We start from the raw sequence: 18,381 nt of genomic DNA, 5'->3' as shown, positions 1-18,381 counted from the left end.
AAGACATATTCATAGGTACCAATACATTCGACTGCATGTTTCTGATTTTGCTTTGGGCTTTAGTGGAACAGAGAAAGAATGGCTAATGAAACTTGAGTTAGCTTTGTCACTTGAAGGGCTGCGGTTCGCTCCCAGCTCTGAACGTGTCACCGCAGCAGCCAGTCTCCTTTGGACAGAACCTTCCTCCCTGAGCCTCACACAAAGGGACGCCAGCAGGGCTGGGAGTGGCTCCTAGAGCACAATGCATCAGGAGATCACAGACCTGGAGGCGCTTGTTTATTTATCATTTATTTTGCCAACTCCTCACCCCACCCCAGGAAGTCACTGATTGTGTTTTATCACAATCATATGCTTTTATAAAAGATTCAGATAGCCCATTGATGTCATCATCCCTTTTTATTGATTTATCTATTCAATTAGATAGGTACAGGGACCCTTCCTTTAAAAGATTATCCTTTACGGAGTGATATGGAAGGACTGAGTTTTCTTGGCAGTTTTGAGGTGGAATTCTTCGTGTGTGTGTGTTTCTATAGGCACATACTCGATTTCGGCAATTTTAAAGCAAATCTTGCTCTTGGTCATTTAGTTAAGAAAACAGACCAAGCTAAAAACAAATACAGCAGCTTATAAAATTTCGAAGATACGGAAGCAAATGAATCCATCCTTTCCTAGGGGTAATTACTTCTGCAGCTGTTTGAAGGTGGGTTCCACATACTGGGCGCCAGATTTCCGTCAGAGCAGGTGGAGATGCTGAGCACACGTCTGAGCGTGGTTCTTGATGGATGGGGCTGCGGGAAACGCTTGTCAATTATAAATGTTACATAGACTGGAATGCTTTACCCAGCAATATGCATGTTCCTAATTTAAAAGAAAGCCTGGATTTTATCTTTTGGTGCGTGGGGAATTCTTTTTTTTTTTTAAGGCGAGGCAACCCTTGGTTGACCTCACAGATTGCAAGGACCTTGTCAGCTTACAATCCCTTATTTTTTTTTATTTTTATTTTTTATGCCTATAGCACCTGGTCTTCCTAGATGGTCTCCCATCCAAGTACTAACTAGGCCCGACCCTGCTTAGCTTCCGAGATCAGATGGGATCGGGCTTGTTCAGGGTGGCATGGCCATAGTATGACATGTGGAGAATTCTTATGATAGTCACCCATAGAGATAAAACTCACTTTCTGGATCTATTCCTTTAAAAAGTTTTTTAAGATGTAAAATGTATGGAAAGAGGACTCAAGGTATATTGTTTCTAGACATCTAGATGTTTTAACAGGACAGCTTTGTAGAAGTGAAATAATTTGAAACAATACCTGTTAAATTTCTTTTACTCAGAGTTTGATGCTGGATAAATAATAGACACCCAAGATATCTTTATTGGATGAGTTAACTAATAGGTCCTAAAAATAACCGGTTTTCTTAACAAAATAAAAAGGCTTAAACCCACAGGAGACTATTGCTTCCTACTTAACCATTTTCTTTGGTGTACTATATTTAAATAGGCCTATAAATCCAACTTCTTATTTAGCTTTGTTCTTTTTGAACAAACATAAAAAGCATTTTAAATGCTACTAAGAATATACCTAGGAACAAATGTGAGAAGTAATGTGTGGATTTTGTAAGAATTTATTCCTCAACTGTATTGGTTCTCCCGACTGGTATTTTTCCTAATATTAAATAAAGCATTAATCACTGAAATATATGAGACATGTTAAGCCTTCCCTTTTCAGATCCTTGGGGAATAGCTCATAAATGTGTGTGTGTGTGTGTGTGTGTGTGTGTGTGTGTGTAAGTCGCTTTTTTTTTTTTTAAATCAGGGAACAAATATTTCTATTACTGCTGTGGAAGGGGGAATAGTAGAATTTGCCCATCTTTTCCATTTTTTATTTAAAACCTACAATGATGAAAATGTATCACAAGATAGTATATAAAAGATTTCTTGAATTAATTTCATGTTAATTTCTATATCGAAGATAATCTCTGGGTCTATAACGTATGAATGTGGCTAGACATAAAGTGAAGAGAAAGCCAGGTGTAGTTTATTGTTATCAGAGAGGAATCATAAACCTGGTTGGACTCAGGGTTTTGGAAAAGCCCATTCTTTGAACTCAGTTGTGTTTGAGATCACTTCCTCTCCGCAGTGGTGATTTTGGTGTTATAGTTATTTAGTCTAGTTCATGACTTAGCTTAGACCAATGAGTTTAAAACATCAAAACGTTCTCATTTTCTAAAATTCCTTGAATAAATTTTTAAACAAACCTTTGCTAGTGGGCTTGAAAATTGAGAATAACAAACCTTGAAAGTCAGCGGCCTCGAGCGCCCAGCCCAGAATCTTATTCTAACTCATGGAATAACAGCCGGGATTGTTCCACTTTACTGAAAGATTGCATTCCCTGGTATTATCTTATCAAAATGGACAAGTAACATTCTTCGGGGCTCGGTTCTCAGCGGTATAATGAAGGGACTGTTCTAGGTGATCTTGAAGAGGAATACTTCAAGCTCTAATGTTTCATAATTTGACTAAATGTCTCTTTTCTTTTAAAAAGTGATAATCTTATATACGTTGTATAACATTCACGATACCCCCAATTTGGCATATAGATTTTTCATTCATGTTTATTTACTTCATTATATTAAATTCATGATTTACGAATTTTTAAGTATATGAATTTTTATTGCGTTGCAGTTAGGGTCAAACACTCCCATTTTGTTTTCACTTATAGAATAGCCACCTCTTATGTTTCCATGTCATTTAAAAAATACATTACGGTTAACTAAGCATTCTTTGTATGTGCTGGTGTTCACACTGATAGCTTATTTCTGTTCTGCCGGGCACAGCTTTGTTTCTGTGCTCTCCTTATATTATTTATTTGGGTAAACTTCCAGGCTTCATGACAAAGTAGAAGGAGCATGTGTTTTGTAGACATGGATTTGAATCCCTAGTTCATCACTTAGCTCAGGTAGGTGGCTTAACTTGCGAGCTTCCTTCTACAGATTGGATAGAAGCTTGCTAAAGGATATGCTTTCACAAGTTATGCTAATTTCGATGCCCCGGGAACAAATATATGTTCAGATTTCACTGCCTCATCACCGATATTGGTAGAATCTACTTTGACAGGTGAAAGATAATGTCTTAAGTTTGCCTTGGGTTTTGCATTCCTTTAGTTTATGAGAGCAGATAAATATTTGTCCACGTGTTGATTGACTAATTTAATTTCATGTTATGCACAGTATTTATTGCCCACTTTATCTACTGGGGATTTAATGTGCTTCAAAACTCATGGTTTATGTTTTCACCCCTGCAAGCATTCTCTCATCTAACAATTTTTTTCCGATTTTTTTTTTAGTGAGTGGAGTTGCTCAGAGTGTTTCCCCTTAGAAGTAAGTTTCTTACACATAGGGAGTGGGTATCCAGGGGAAGCCCCAGTCCTGACTTAGCAAATTCTTCAGTATAGTGCTTTCCATGTTTCAGGTACTTTATGTATGTTAACTCCTCTCAACAACCTTAAGAGGTATAGGTACTATTAACCGTACTTGCCAGATGAGGAAATTGAGGCACAGCCTGACTGGTAAAACAACTTGCCCAAGGTCACACAACTCCAGGAAGTGAAGCCTGCGCTGGCGTACTGGAGGTCTGGCGCCCCAGATTGCACTTTTTACCCTTTTGGGCTTACTCTGATGAAGCGTGCTCAGTTTTTCTCTTTAGGCCTTGGGCTGGTCATATAAGTTTATCCTCAACATTTGCAGGGCCCAGGGCAAGAATACAGATAAAGACCCATGCATCAAGCTCATAAACTGTTAAGTGAAATGTCTGGTCCTCTTGTCTTAACAATGAAACCTTTATAATGACCTAGAAGGCCAGGTCTGAGTTTAGAATCTCAAGCCCTAGACCTTCTATGTCAGAATGTAGTGATACTGGGAACTCCAGCCTCTAGTCTGTCCACTTCTCACTCCCGGCTGCCCTTCCTTCTTGAGGGGCCTCCCGTACGTGCATGTGATTGTCCAGCCCACTGTCCAAGCTTTGTCCCTGCCCCCACCTGCTGGCCTGGGGTTGCCCTGGGGACAATATAGTCTTGGGTCCCAGGGCAGGTGGGATGTTAATTTCAGATAGGTTTGTCCTCTTGGTTCCCGTAGGGGAGGGAAGGGCCAGGGGGTCTCTAATCTGAGGGTCCTTTGGTGGAAGTCTAATGGTGTTACCACCCATGGTGAGTTTTTGAAGCAATTGCTTTCCCCTTGATGCCTCTTCTCTGTTTACTTGATCCATTAATCCTGAGATAATCAGGGAGAAAGCCTCAAGGTTCTTCACCAGGCACCTCTGAATTTTTTCCCAGCATGAATGTAGGCTTTGCTGTGGGAAGCTAGCGACAGCTAGGCCACGACAAAAACTCTTAACTACTTGGGGTGGAGACAGCATTTCTCTTAAATTCCCAGCATTTCTCTTAAATTCCCTGGTACATAATGTGCATTAAATAAGTAGTGAATTCAAGTTTGATTAGCCTGAACCACAGAGACAGTTCAATAAAAAGACAGAAAGCCCAGGGTTAAAAACAATGAACAGAGATGAGTTCTTTCTAAGCTCAGAAACTGTCACTGACATAACCAAGCTCCAAAGTCGTTCTTTTTCCATTGGCTCATCTCCAAAACATATTTCAGGTTGATCCTTCCATCCAGGGTCTCCTCCCTGGTTCTCGCTCTAAAGGGGATGCAGTAGAAGCCTCCCCGCTTCCATTCTTGGCCTTCTTCATTCCATTGTTCACTTAGCAGCCGGACGGATGGTTTGGGGGATTTTCAGGTTTGTGTGTTTATGGTCAACTTACATCCAGTAAAGCGTACAAATGTTATGTGTATAGCTTGATGGATTCTCAAAAAATGAACACACATGCATAAAGAGCTCCCAGGTCAAATTCTAGAATACTCCCAGCGCTCCAGAAGCCTCCCTCATGGCCCCTTCCAGTGATTACTCCCTGCTGTGGACAGCGCGTGTCCCCCTACCATCCCCATGTTGGAGCCCTAACCCCCACTGTGACTGTATTGGAGATGGGCCTGTAAGGAGGTAATTAGGTTAAATGAGGTCACAGAGGGGGGGTCCCTGAGTGGGAGGATTTGTGTCCTTATAAGAAAAGACACCAAATATACATTCAGAACAAATATATGTTCAGATTTCACTGCCTCATCACCGATATTGGTAGAATCTACTTTGACAGGTGAAGGATAATGTGAAGGAGCTCGTTCTGTTTTTCTCTCCCCCGCTCCTTCACCAGATGAGCAGCACGCAGTGAAAAGGTGGCCAACTTCGACCTAAGAAGCAGGCCCTCACCAGAAATCAAATTGGCTGGCACCTTGAGCTTGGACTTTTCAGCCTCCAGAACTGAGAAATACATTTCTGTTGTTTACACTGCCCGGCCTGTGGTGTTTTGTTACAGCGTCTTGAGCTGACAATACAGAGACTTTGGAGAGTGAACTTAGAAGGTCAATAAAGAGAATGAAATTCAAGATGCAGAGTGAGCGTGTAGGAGTCTAGGCAAGATTCTGTGAGTTTAAGAAGAGGGGGAAGACCATAATCTAGGAAGCAGCAGAGTGGGGATGATCGTCATAAAAACTTACATACTAAAGCAAAATGCTGTCCCCTACTCCCTAGAGGCAATCACTGGAAATGGTTTTATGAGACATTTGCTATCCTAATTGGTATAAAAACTTTTCAATTTCAAAACTACTTCCCCATTATGAATGGAAACCAAATAATATTTTTCTGTCTTGGCAGCGATTCACTTATTGAGTTTGCCATTGAACTATGTTTTCCTTGCCAGGAGGTGACCTTACACATCACAGAGAACTGCATTTCATTTTCTGTGTGTGTGTCCTTTTCCAACTGCTGATTACCAGAGAGCTTACAATCCTCAATGGAGACTTTATGGAAAAAATGAAAAAAAGGATGTTTTTTAGAAGAATAATATGCAAGTTTCAGAGAGATGAGTATTTAAACAATGTTCTTTTTTGCAGTTACTTCTCCAGTCGTAATCTACTCTTGGTTGGGGAAGGCGGGGGGCATCGGTTTCCTGCAAAAAGGGGAGGGTAGATTATGTAAAGAAAACAGACAAAATAGTCAATGTATTTCGGTTTACCATTTGAGTGAGTCGTAGGGGGCAGGGCAAATTGTTTGCACAGTCTTATGTGAAGAGAGCTGATATATTTTTCAGCTTCTCTGAATTTAATGGCAATCATTTCCTGTAAGTTAGCATTTGGTCCCAAAAGAGCAAAGGCTTTGTAATCATTCACACCTATAAAATGATCATCTTCTGTAGATAATAATTTTTAAAAAGGTGAAGGCAACAGCAGTTTCAAGAGTGGGTCATTGATAGGGCACTGGTGTAGGCGCAGCCCTTTTTCCTAGAGAGGTAGGTAAACTTGCTGTAGGAATAGCATTAAGTTGAAAGGATTTTGTTTGAATTTCAAATAAAGTCATTGGGGAACGCTGGCACCTGTCTGCCTAGCTCTGGTATCCAAATAGTTTCTCCCTCACTTGCTCTCAGAGTTCAAGGTCAACAGCAGCCCATACTGTTTCGTCAGGAACCACCACCCCAAGTTAGACCAGGTGTTGGCTTGCATTCTTAAAAAACAAAAACAAAGCAGTTTTCCCTTTCTAGTCACTCAAATGGGACTGTCGGAGACTTTTTCACTAGCAGTTGAAGTGTCCACTTCTGGAGATCATTTTCTTCGCCTGCAAGTATTTTGTCAAGTGGTTAAGGAATCAGCCATCTCCATTTAGGTGCCCCTTGTTATTTATTGAGGCACCTGTGGACGAAACAAACCACTTTCTACTCTTTGTCTGTCCAGGTGTCAAAGCCGAGTAACTTGCTCCTCTTGACTTACAGTCCTGAACATGATCTGATTCAAAGAAGGTTGGAGCTCACAGCTCAAGAGAGTTCAAGGCTTACATTTTATAGAACAAAACAAACACGAAGCAGAGAGACCGCTGTTGACTTTGATCGAGATCCCACAGTTGTTGGCGTGGCGAAGCCAGCTGAGAGGGTGGTAAATGTATTTTATTAAAGGCACACTGTTAAAATCGACTTTTCAAACAATAGGCACAAAAACAAAAGTAAGAGCCATTCTAACATTGGCAGTTATGACTCAGGATTACAGAGATCTCCGGAAATACTTAATTCGTATTTTTAGGGGGTTACATCTGATTGTCCCTTACTCCTCTCGCCCCCAGCCCACCCTCTTTCGAAAGTAAAAACTTCTGCATTTGGAGGACAGAATGGGCTTCTCCCAAGTTAATGCCTTCTGGCCTCCTAAATTAGGGCAGAACCCCTTGAGTGTGTTATGTGGGGAATGGGACCTGCTCTGTGTTCCACTGAATTACTGGTGAAGCTAAAAATTAAGGTATTAATGGCATTACTAGATGTTCTCTGTAATAGCTGGCAGCTCTAAAAGCTATTTTGACAGGGATACCTTATGATTTATGAATTAGGTTAATAGATTCCCTTTGTAATGGAAAATGCACTTGTATAAGATCACTTACATTCAAGTAATAATTAAGCACCTACTGAAAGTGCTTTTCTCTCTTAGGCTTATATTTTTCTGGAGGATCCTTTTGTTTTTCTTTTTTACTAGACATCGTAGGGCATTTTTTTTCTTTCTTCAAGTGCACATTAAGAGATTCAGGCTAATATTCCCCACTCCAAATGCTGAGAAGAGATAGGGCTACAGCTTTACGTTTCTCTGCAAATTCTCTATGATGCTGGGCTAGACCTAATGCTTTTTAGAGTGTCTGCCCATATATTAGTGAATATTCTGACCACCCCGTATGTGTCAGAAGCGGAAGTGAGAGGGAATAGATTTGGTAGCAAAATCCAATCAAACCAAACCAAATAAAACCAAACCAAACCAAAAGACCGTGTAGTTGGTATGGTTTTCACAGCGCTTTGCCAATGAAAAGGCTTCGTACCATGTCTACTTCTTTAAAAGGCCTCTTCTCTCCCTCCAGTAGAGTTAGATCCTGATAAAAGAAGAGAAACCAGCCGCCATGTTTCTGTCTAAGCGTCGTCTCTGAGAATGACTTCCTTAATGCAGTCTAGGCCTGGCCAGATTCTTCTAGAGAAATGAAGCACAAGGGCTGTTGAACGTCGATCCTGTTGCCGGGCTAATTTTGTAAGAAGAGGGTGATGGGGCTGCTCAGATGTCACTTTCCAGTGTTTAGGAATCGGTTTGACTCAGCTCATTCAAAGCCAAGGCTGAGAGATCCTTAACTTGCAAAGATTTCTGTGGTATAACCTGGATTGTGATTCTTTGCCCTCTAGGTAATATGATGACTTGCATGTTTAGGGTTTGCATCATTTTGTTTTTGGTTTTGTTTTGTTTTAATATACTTTCATCGTCCTAAAGGCATGACTTGGGAAGAGAGAGGCATCTGAACAAGATGGTTTGGAAGCTTACGGTTTAGACGGAAGTATTGACCACCATGAACCTGTTCTTAGAAAAGTCACTATTTTTTTTAATGAGGAAATTTCATATTGTTTATTAACGTCTTATTCTATCAAAACCATATCCTTTGGTAGGGAATAATTTAGGCTGTCAAATTCTTTAAGTCTTTGGATCACAGAATGGCACTTTTAGTTTGGAAGTAAATAAATTAACTACATTCTTCAATCTGTTTATCTTTATGCTTTTTAACTAGAGTTCAAATCGTGAGGGGGGATTGGTGTGAATGGGTAATTATCACCAAGAATAGTGATGATGTCTATTATGATGGTGATTTTTCTTTATTTAAACTTTCAGAGGGAAGCAGCATTTATCTCAGTCACCAGATTTGGAAAGGTAGGGCCATTAAATTTTCCCCTTTCAAAATAGTAAATTTTAAATGGAATAGTCACTATTTTTTTTGTGAAAAAAATATTTTAGTGCTCGCAGGAACTAGTATTCTGGAGTTCCTTCTCCACCGAGTTCAGGTAGCTCGATTGGGACCATTTGGGTGACAGGAACACTGGGCAGTGTCTGTGAGGCCAGAGAGTCATCTTTGCTGAGCACCTGCTAGGAGGGTAGGATGGGAGACCCCTCACCACACTGCGTCAGCTGGATGCCGGGATAAGCCAAGTCCCAGGCTGGGCCGGCGGGACGTGGTGGAGAAACAGTGCTCGCTGCCACCTCACCTCCATCACACCCCTCACTCGATCCCTGACATCATCTCCACTTTCACGTCCATGCTGTTGAGCGCACCCTGAGGGAGATCTCGAGCCAAGCAGATCGATCCTGGCACTGAGATCTCTAAGTGCGGTTAGGAGTCGTCACTGTCTTTTTATCAAATGCCACCTTCCTCTCCTCTTCCCGTCAGCGGTGACTCCCAGCATTCACCAGGTTCTTGTTTTTACCTCCCCGTCTCCCACAGCAAGTAACCTTTCATCCCCTTCCTTAGAAGTCACTCCTCCCAGGTCCTGCCTATAATTGTACCTGCATAGAAAACCACCTCCCTCCGCATGGAAATTTACCTGCTATAAACTCACCTGCATTCTGATTTGTTTTCCTTTTGAGTGCTGGTTTTCAGTTGCTGCGAATGACCTAATCCAGTATCCCTACTCACCAATTGTTGGGTTCCTCTGGTCGATATCATGCAGCTGGGACAGTGGCTCCCCCAGAGTCACCTGGGGAGCTCTAGAAACTGCTAACACCTGGGTGCCCTTCTCAGTGACTCTGATTGGATTGGGTTGGGCTGTGGCCACAACATCAACTCTGCAAAGTTTTATCCCCATTTTAAAGGTGAAGAAATGGAAGCTCAGAGCCTTGAGAAATGGGCTCAGATGTCTCACGACTGAGCTGGAGTTCCCTCCCCGTCTGTCTAATTGTAAAGCGTGCTCTTTCCATTTATTATTGCACGATGCTGTGCTAGGCCCCCAGAAGTACTCTAGCAAGCGTTTTTACCAGTGAAGGACAGGGTCCTGCCACGACTGGCCTTTTATGACCCAGTGAGCTGGGACAAAGTCTTTGTTGCGCTCGGACCAGACTTACTAATAAACACTGGCTTTGCCTGAGAAGCTGCAAGACTGGACTCACGTCACTTATTTGGCATGCGGCAGGCCTTCCGAATTCCGGGGAGCACAGGCCTAAGCATATACGTCAGAGAAACCAATTTCCATTTATCATTTTAATTCTGCTGTTAACCATCCACAAACCCTAAATGGATTCTCCAAAATGGCATCTTCGAATCCATCATCAGAGCTAAATGTTTAATCACTTTCTTAAATAATCCTTACCAGAGTGTACAGGAAACTTTTTTTTTTTTACATAGAAGGAGGCATTTCTGGAAGTCTCTCTGGGTGGCTTAATATAGCTCTTGCTGGCCCCCTCCCCTCCCTTCCTTGCCGAGGGCTTTCTATCCTAACGGCTCTAGGCAGGAGAGGTTCTGGCAGTGGAAACCCTGCTTAGCAGGCGTCAGAAGGACGAAGATGTGAGGCAGACACTTAATCAATTGAGAAGCAGTTTGGAATTCAGCCTAGGAAGCAATTGATGCCCCTTAGCAAACACAGCACGACTCTGTGTGGGTTAGCAATTTGCTGCTTTTTTCTTCTGTTATCGTAAGTGTTTCAGTGGTTGTGCTAGAAATATTTGGAGTAGAACATTAGGATAGCAACTGTTGATTCTTGGTTAAATCGCATAATCTTAGATGAGCCATCTTTGCAAATTAAGTTTTTCTGTTGAAAATAACACAGTGTTTCTCGTTCATTCTCAGTTGAATGGAGCGCAGACTCAGAATGGAAGGAACAACAGGGCAATCGATAAATTCTGACTGGATTTTTAAAAAATTAATCATTTTAAGCAGTGTGGTTCAAAGACAGTACAGCCACTAAATTTTCATGCTGATCATGTATGTCATTTAACTTTGACAGTGATCTCAGTTTTCCTCCTAATTAAATAATAATGTTGCTTGTGTTGGGCCAAGTTTGAGGTAAACTTCTGTACCCAGCTCCTTACACCATAGTCATCCACAGGGTATAGAACCTGCAAGAGGTGATAACTGATGCCTGCTGCCTTGGGCTGATACAAACAAACAAACAAACAAGAAGCAAATAAAACGTCTCAAGACAGGAGAAGAGCTTATCAGAGACCCTCTTTTGTCTCCCCCTGTCCTCTCTCTGCCTTCTCTACTGTAAACAGGTGATGGACCCTTGATCAACTCCAGACGTACACCTCGTTTTGGATTATGGGAGTTTATCGTGCCGAGTTCAGGCACTGAATATTTCTCATTACTGACTCTGTGGTGAAGTTTCTCATATCGTGTCTTGGAGACACGTCTTTGATTAAAAGAAGTCCTATTAGCATCGAAAACTTTTTGAACCGTAAAATCTAAATTTTACTTGATGACGCTGGTTTCCTTCTTTTGTCAAAATTATCTGCCAGGCTAAGAAACTGTTTAGCCTTTCTATGGCATGCAGTGGATTTCGAAGCATTTTGTATTATCGAATTCTTAAGCAAGGATGTGATGATTTCCCTACCAACTGCAGATCCCTTTGAGAGAAGCAGCCACTTAATGGGAGAGCAGTTACTTGAAGATGATGTGGTGTGTAGGGATCAAGGGGGAATTGGGTTCTTGACTTCTACAGCTACCACGAATGTAACTATTATGAACTCACTGGTACAGGGACTCAAAAGGAACTAGGCATGAGAACTCTCAGAAATGCCTCAGAACATCAAACTTGTGCTTTTAGGCTACTTGTTTTCATTCTTCTCTTCCCAGGAACATTTTAGTTTGTGTTTGGGATCTGCGGAGGCCTGCAAAGTCCAGATGGCTGTTGATTTGCCCTGTACATCTTGTAGGTGCAACAGCTCAGAAGGCGGAAAAATAACTTGTCTCAGACATTCGCGAGACATGTCATAATACTGGGGTATAAACTTTAGGGGTCTGTATCCTGAGGTGTCTAACTTGACAAGATGTAACCCCCATTCCACTAGAGTCCAACGTCGAAGAACTAACCAAGAGATGTTAGGGGCTTACTTGTCTGTTAAACATGGAACTGTAGCACTGCTTTGAAGTTTAAGAAGCGTGTAAGCCACACGAGAGCCCTGTCCTTAGGACAAGAACCTTCTGAATTGTTGGGTTCCTTAGTCTTTTCCTCCAAGTGGACACCATAGTTCAACTGTGATCCCTTGGAATAAGATCTATGTTAGATGGCTTATATCATTGATCCAACATAATGTAACTAGGAAGGCTTTTTTGGTTTGTCCGTTTAATGTCTGTTGGTAGAAAAAAAAGAATACAATTCTTCAATTTCAGCCCTTAGAGTTATTTTCGGATTCTGTGAGGGTGAGTAGTGGCTCTTTAACCATGAGTGTTAGGGTCACCCCCACTCCCAGGAAAGGTGGCACATTTTGAGGTGGGGAGCCTCATTGTCCTGCAATTGCTGTGTACAGTTTCCACACAGAGGAGGATGCTGGTGCTGTCAGAGGCATGGCCTAGGATTCACAGGTTTCTTCAGCTGTATTTATTGAGCTTCTCGCCGTCCTAAGTACAATACAGACCCAAGCAGTGTGGAGGCGCCAAACATTACAAGGTCAGCATTTCTCGTAATGGACTTCTGGTAGACCATCTTCACGCAGCGAACTGCTGTCGTTTGTAGGTGGTGCTTGCTTTTTCCTTCATCTCAAGCAGAGATCTTATACATTCCCTTTGCCTGAAATCAGCGTGGTTGATCTCTCACCTCACCGGATTTAGAGCTCTTTGTTTTCTTTTGCATACTTTCCCAGAGAACCCAGGAGTTTTAATACTTTTTAAAACAACTATAACTTTTTTAAAGTAGGGGAATATTTGACTGAAATGTTGTGTGTTAAAACACATTGCCTTTATCCCGCTGTCTTTAGTTAGGGGGGACGTTAATAACTGTGGCTCTAAAAAGGGTACCTGTGGGTAAGTCGTTTTAGAAAATGCTACGATGATATCTTCCTTAGAGGTTTAGAAAGCACATTAAAAAGTCTCCGAAGTCTAAGTAAATCTGCTTAACTGTTTCTAGATCAGAGTTTCCCAAGCTGACTTGAGAATACTTTTGAGATAATGCCTGCTATAATGGTATTGGTACACCTGGTATATGACCCATATTCTTGCATACAAGTTTGAAAAAAGCTGCTCTTTGAAATTTAGAGGCCTAACTCATATTTAATAAAATGAGTTCACTGGTCGTGGCCAAGTTCTTTGGGCTTTAAGTAAACAATATGAGATATTATTTTCTAAGACACTCAACTATTTGACTATTAGCATCCAGTTGAATTGTAAATTAATTTTGCATGCCAAACGCAAACTAGTGATTGCAGTAGATCTCTCTTAGCTTTCATTCTTTCTCACGTCTGGAGGAGTGAGTTATCCGTTCTAAAACTACCATTAAGTAATTTTCACAAATTTTATTGAAAATTATGAGAAATAGGAAACAGGGATTTGTAGACAGTAATGAGACTCTCTATTTGGTATATACGCCCTCACCAGGTGGCATGTGCTGTGCAGATACTATTCCAGAAACTTTTCTTAAATAGTGAGCATTGCAATTTCAAAGGCGAAATAAGGTTAATCTTTGCATTCTGAACATTAGGATTTTTTTTCCCACTAGGATTGAATTAAAATAATGGAACTCAACAAAAGGGTTCTAAGCCAAGCAAGTATGAACTTGGTTAAATGTTGCCTTTCGGTGAGTATTTTATACTTGCAGTAGCTGGTTGAACAATGTTGTCTAGTTGAGCAGCACTGTGGTCTCTCAGACAGATCTCACAATTAAATACCTGCAAGATAAAATGGTGCTACACACAGGGTCCAGACCGGAGGAAAGGGAGCCACATTGACTCTGGATGATGGCGATAAGATGCCCCGTTTTCTGGGTCCTGCCAGTCAACGCTGTCGTGTTTAAAGTAATGTCCCCACTCAGTAAGTGCATAGTTTTAGTTTGCTGGTTTTGTTTTGCTGATCATCTGAGTGGAAAGAAGTAGCATGAAATTAAAAACAAGCAGAGGTTTTATTTAAAGGACAGGGGCCTCAGGGCATGAGTGTTTGAAGAGGTGGGACGGATGCCACACTTACTGGAGGGTCTGTCATCTCTTTCAGGAGGAAAATTGGATTCAGAAAGAGATCCCTAAAGGTCGACTTCTCAGAGATAAGGACTTCTTATATTTAGAGGTCGCTACAATGACTCCTGACTGGGGGTACATACTCATCTCAGTTTCATGTGGTTTGAGAGCGCCTTTGGCTCAATGTGTTGACAATGCCTCTGAAACTTGATAAGCAGTTCATATTCTCTCCCTTTGAAAAGCCTTGCAAGTTAAAAGTTCTCATATTTTTCTTTCCTGGATTGCATTAAATCTTTTTTTAAATTCATGGAATAGAAATACATCTTCCTTACTATATAAGGATTGCCATAGCACTGCTTACTATATATCTTGAACTAATTAGAAATAAGATCATTACTAAGGAATAAAACATTTTATTCTTTAAAACAAAAAATTAAAATTTTGTTGACCGTAGTGAAGTTTCCTTGACTCCACAGATTTTATTGACTGTACCTTAAAGTTAAACTCCGTAAGAAGCTTCACTAAAGAAAACTTATTTTCCTTTTAATTCTGGAAAATTTCAAAACATACACAAAAGTGGAGAATAATATAACAAATACCCATGTACCCGTGTCCAAGCCCCAACTATAGTCAACATTTTACCAAAATTGTCTAATTTTTAAATTTTATTTGCTTATTTTAGAACGTAAACCAGATGTCATCCATAGAGCCATCATTATAATCTCTAACAGTTGAAGACTCTATAAAATAACATAACCATATTACTGTATAGAGTTAACAATTTTTTAGAATTTTAAACCTTTAAAAAATATTTTAATACTAATGTTTCCATAAGGTTTATTTCTGCATTGCAGAAGTGGTCTGTCCTTGTGGCAGCATGGTTTCATACTGAGACATAGCATCTTAAACCTATCTTGTTGGAAAGCATGGCTATTTAGAGGAATCAAAGAGGGACTAAAGAATTCAACCCAGTTTGCTCACAGAAATTAGGGCTGTTGACAATCTAAAATTCTTATAAATATGGATTACTGATTAAGTAATCAGCTTCCAAATTTAGCTTCCATTTTATTTTCTGCCTATTTCTAAAAGTTTAAAAACATATTCGTTTTAAATAAAAGGGGAGATGAAACATTTTTACCATTGTCTGGATGTTTGCTTTTTCGACAGTCTGGTTCTAAAGTGAATATACTGTTTGGAGCTATAGCTATGGACTTGTATAAAATAAGTCTTCAGCCATAAAGACGGCTAACTTTTGAAACGGTTTTGATGGATGGGCTTACTAACAGGTCCTGTGCAGCTCTGTGTGCCTGGGTGCGCGTGTGCGTGTGTGTGTGTTGGGGGGTGCCATTAACAGTCCCATTCCCACAGGAGGATAAGCTAGTCTTGCTACCTGAGGGTCAAACCACCCCGGAAGCCCAGGCAGAAGAGGCTACATCTTTTCAGCCATTGTTTCTTTTTCTTCTGACAAGTCTGTTCCAAGGTCACAGCCATTTTAACGTAGCCATAGCCTGCCACCTTTGAGCTGCAACCTTGTGTAGTGCATGTGATCGATGTAGTGAGACATGTTACACATACAAAGCTGTGTCTAATTTTGTTAGATTCCTTTGTCTCAGATCTCATGCTGACTCCTTCAGAGCCCTCCTCAACATAGACATGAAGACAATTTATGAAAGGTGACCTTAGTGTGATCTAAGGGCTGGAAAAATGCTGGAATAGAACATATGCCTTGATTTAATCAAGTGGACGGAGACTCATAAAAGGCTGCTGAGTGCTTTGCAAGTTAGAGAGGCAACTTTCCCAAATGTTATTTCCTTTGAATCACAAACCATCCCAAAACAGAGATGGTATTAGTTCCAATCTATAATTGGGGAAATGAGCTCAGAGTAAGGTTCCGTGGCTAATGGGAGCTTGGGCTCAAACCCAGCTCTTGTGCATGCCGCCCTCTGTCTGCTGGTTAAAAAGAAAGAAAGAAAGAAAAAAGAAAAGAAAAACTCAGGTGGCTCTTCTCCATTTAGACCTTGTATGTACTACCTTGCCCCTTTTCTCTTCCCCTGACCATTAGCACCAAAGAAGGACCGGAAGTCTTTGCGCCAGGTGTTCTGTTGGGTGCAGGCTAGAACTCTTGCAGTTTTCATTCTAGAAGGGAAAGAAAGATGGGCCAAGTCATTCCCATTAGATTGCAGTTGTCGGAAGCAAATGGTACAACAAAAATAGCTAAAGCTGATGTTAATAGTTGATATTAAAAATTTACCGTGTGTCGGGTGATATTCCAAATATTCGTTCAGGTAGATAAAAATGAATTCTTTCCCCGGTTTATAGAGAAAGGGAGGGTGTGAGAGGCTAAATAAGGAGCCCAAGGCCACAGATCAAATTAAGTCCCTGCTCTCCCAGTTACTTCCTGTTTGCTGGCCAGAAAGTACCAAGGTTCAGCTTGCGACATGACAGTACAGTTGTAAAATAGCAGATTTGAAGTATTTTATCCTGCCCCAGAGCACCTATCCCGCCACTTTGCTTCTGAGCCCAGGTCATCCAGATTTGAGTGAATATGGGTTGATTCATATGAAAAAGCGCCTAAAATATGATTTCACTGTTTCTATCTTAAAGCAGTTCTGTTTTCCCATGAAAATTCACGGGATGGGTAGAAATTAGAATTAAGATACTTCATTCTAAAAGCAATGTTTTCTGAACTGATTCCTGTACATACTAAAAATAAACTAAAAAGAAATGATTTACCCAGGAAAAGCTCTGTCTGCCATTTGCAAAAGTAATCATGTAAATTAAATAAAGAATAGAACACAGAAAAGTAGAGAAATAAAAGGTATCAAATATTCGCAGTTCCCTCCCTAATGATAATTTGGTATATTGTGATATTATATATAATCGTTTAGTTTGCTTTTTAAATTTAATATTACTACATAAAATTCTTCTCTACACTGTTACGTAGGCTTTGTAGGTACAATTTTTAACGCCTACGATATATGCTGTAACATCTCTCAAAGTTCGGGTATTTACAATTAATTGTTTTTTTAAGTTAATTTCTTTATCTTTTGCTTTTCTTCCTATGAGTTTTTTTTAAATTTTGTTTTGTTTTATGGTTTGTTTTTTGCAGTGACCTGAACTGTAGGAATCCGATCAATTTCATTTAATTAATATATCCCCTCTTCTGTACCTTGCTCTCTGTCTTAAAGTTTTATGCCCTATTTAGACTTGGATTTTACAAAGATTTCTGCTTAGATTATTTTGAAATAAAAACAGTTACTTTTTAAAACAGCTTTTTCAGTTACATTTTCTATACTTTTTGAAACCCATAAATAATTCTGTTAGTGTTCTGGAAATGACAGCCAAATGAGAGGGAAAATCTAACATAGGATGGTCGGTGTTGTCACAATGACTTAGACTTATATTCTTACAGCTCCTGCCATTTTTGTGAAATGGGTTGACCAGTTGTTTCCTAATTTAGTGACTCTGCTCTTAAGCCTTTCTGTCCTGAGGCAGAATTTTGAGGTGTGCCTGCAGCTCAGATCACCTTGGTTGAGTCCCAGCCTCATTGCTTCATGCCTGTGTCACTGTGGTTACAGAAGTTTTCAGTGCTCTGCTTTCTTGGCTTTAAAGCGGGAATGATGATAGCAGTAGCTTCCTTAAGATGGAGGATTAAATTAGCAAATGTATGTAAAGCGAGTATTTGTGAAATGGGAACATAATACATGTATCAATATATTGGGAGCCTCTGGTTATATCCTCCCCTCTGTCTATGTCAGTGTGTTTGATTAATGGCTTGGCTCAGGACATTAATGTGCTAATCACATTTGCAAATAATATGAATGGAAGAGTTGACGCTCCATGAAGGCAGTTTGGACTATTGACTCAGATGATCCGAAAAGATTTGTGAACCCTGGAAAGCCAGGGAAAGCTTATAACCTAAGAATCAATTTAGGGTTTAACGTATCTTTCACCTTTGTAATGACAAAGTGAGTTAAAAAAAAACACTCTCTCTCTTCCCAACCCCTCTCCGAGGGATAGAACCAAACAACAAAGTTCCACAGAGGTAGCTAGTATTAAAGGTTTGGGATATGTGGTTCAGACTTTTTTTAATGCCTATACAAACATTGGAGTGGGCGCTTTCCCTGCTCCTCCCTCTCTCCCCATTCGTGAGGTATTTTGTTTTAAACACGAAGGAATCAAACATTCACAGCAGCTTCCTTTTCTCCACTTAAACTGGGGACATCGACCTACATCAGTGTGTCTAGCTTTATCTCATTCCTTTTGGTATTGCTAACACACATTTAAGATTGATACTATTAAAAATTATTGTGTATTTCACATTCTCGTACCTATACCTGCATAC

At 40.4% G+C, this 18,381-nt stretch overlaps 1 protein-coding gene and 1 non-coding gene across 2 annotated transcripts in view; one reads left to right on the top strand and one right to left on the bottom strand.

Moving 5' to 3' along the window:
- Positions 1-18,381, top strand: part of AKAP12 (A-kinase anchoring protein 12) — a 77,984-nt gene that overhangs the window by 23,291 nt on the left and 36,312 nt on the right. The gene's annotated exons all lie outside the window — the stretch shown is intronic.
- Positions 1,007-1,125, bottom strand: LOC120593505 (5S ribosomal RNA). The gene has a single exon (XR_005650385.1). It is a non-coding gene; the product is annotated as a 5S ribosomal RNA (ribosomal RNA).

This window comes from Pteropus medius, unplaced genomic scaffold (genome assembly GCF_902729225.1).
Source record: "Pteropus medius unplaced genomic scaffold, Ma_sr-lr_union100, whole genome shotgun sequence".
NCBI classification, from domain to species: Eukaryota; Metazoa; Chordata; class Mammalia; order Chiroptera; family Pteropodidae; genus Pteropus; species Pteropus medius.
This window is presented reverse-complemented; position numbering and strand designations above follow the sequence as displayed.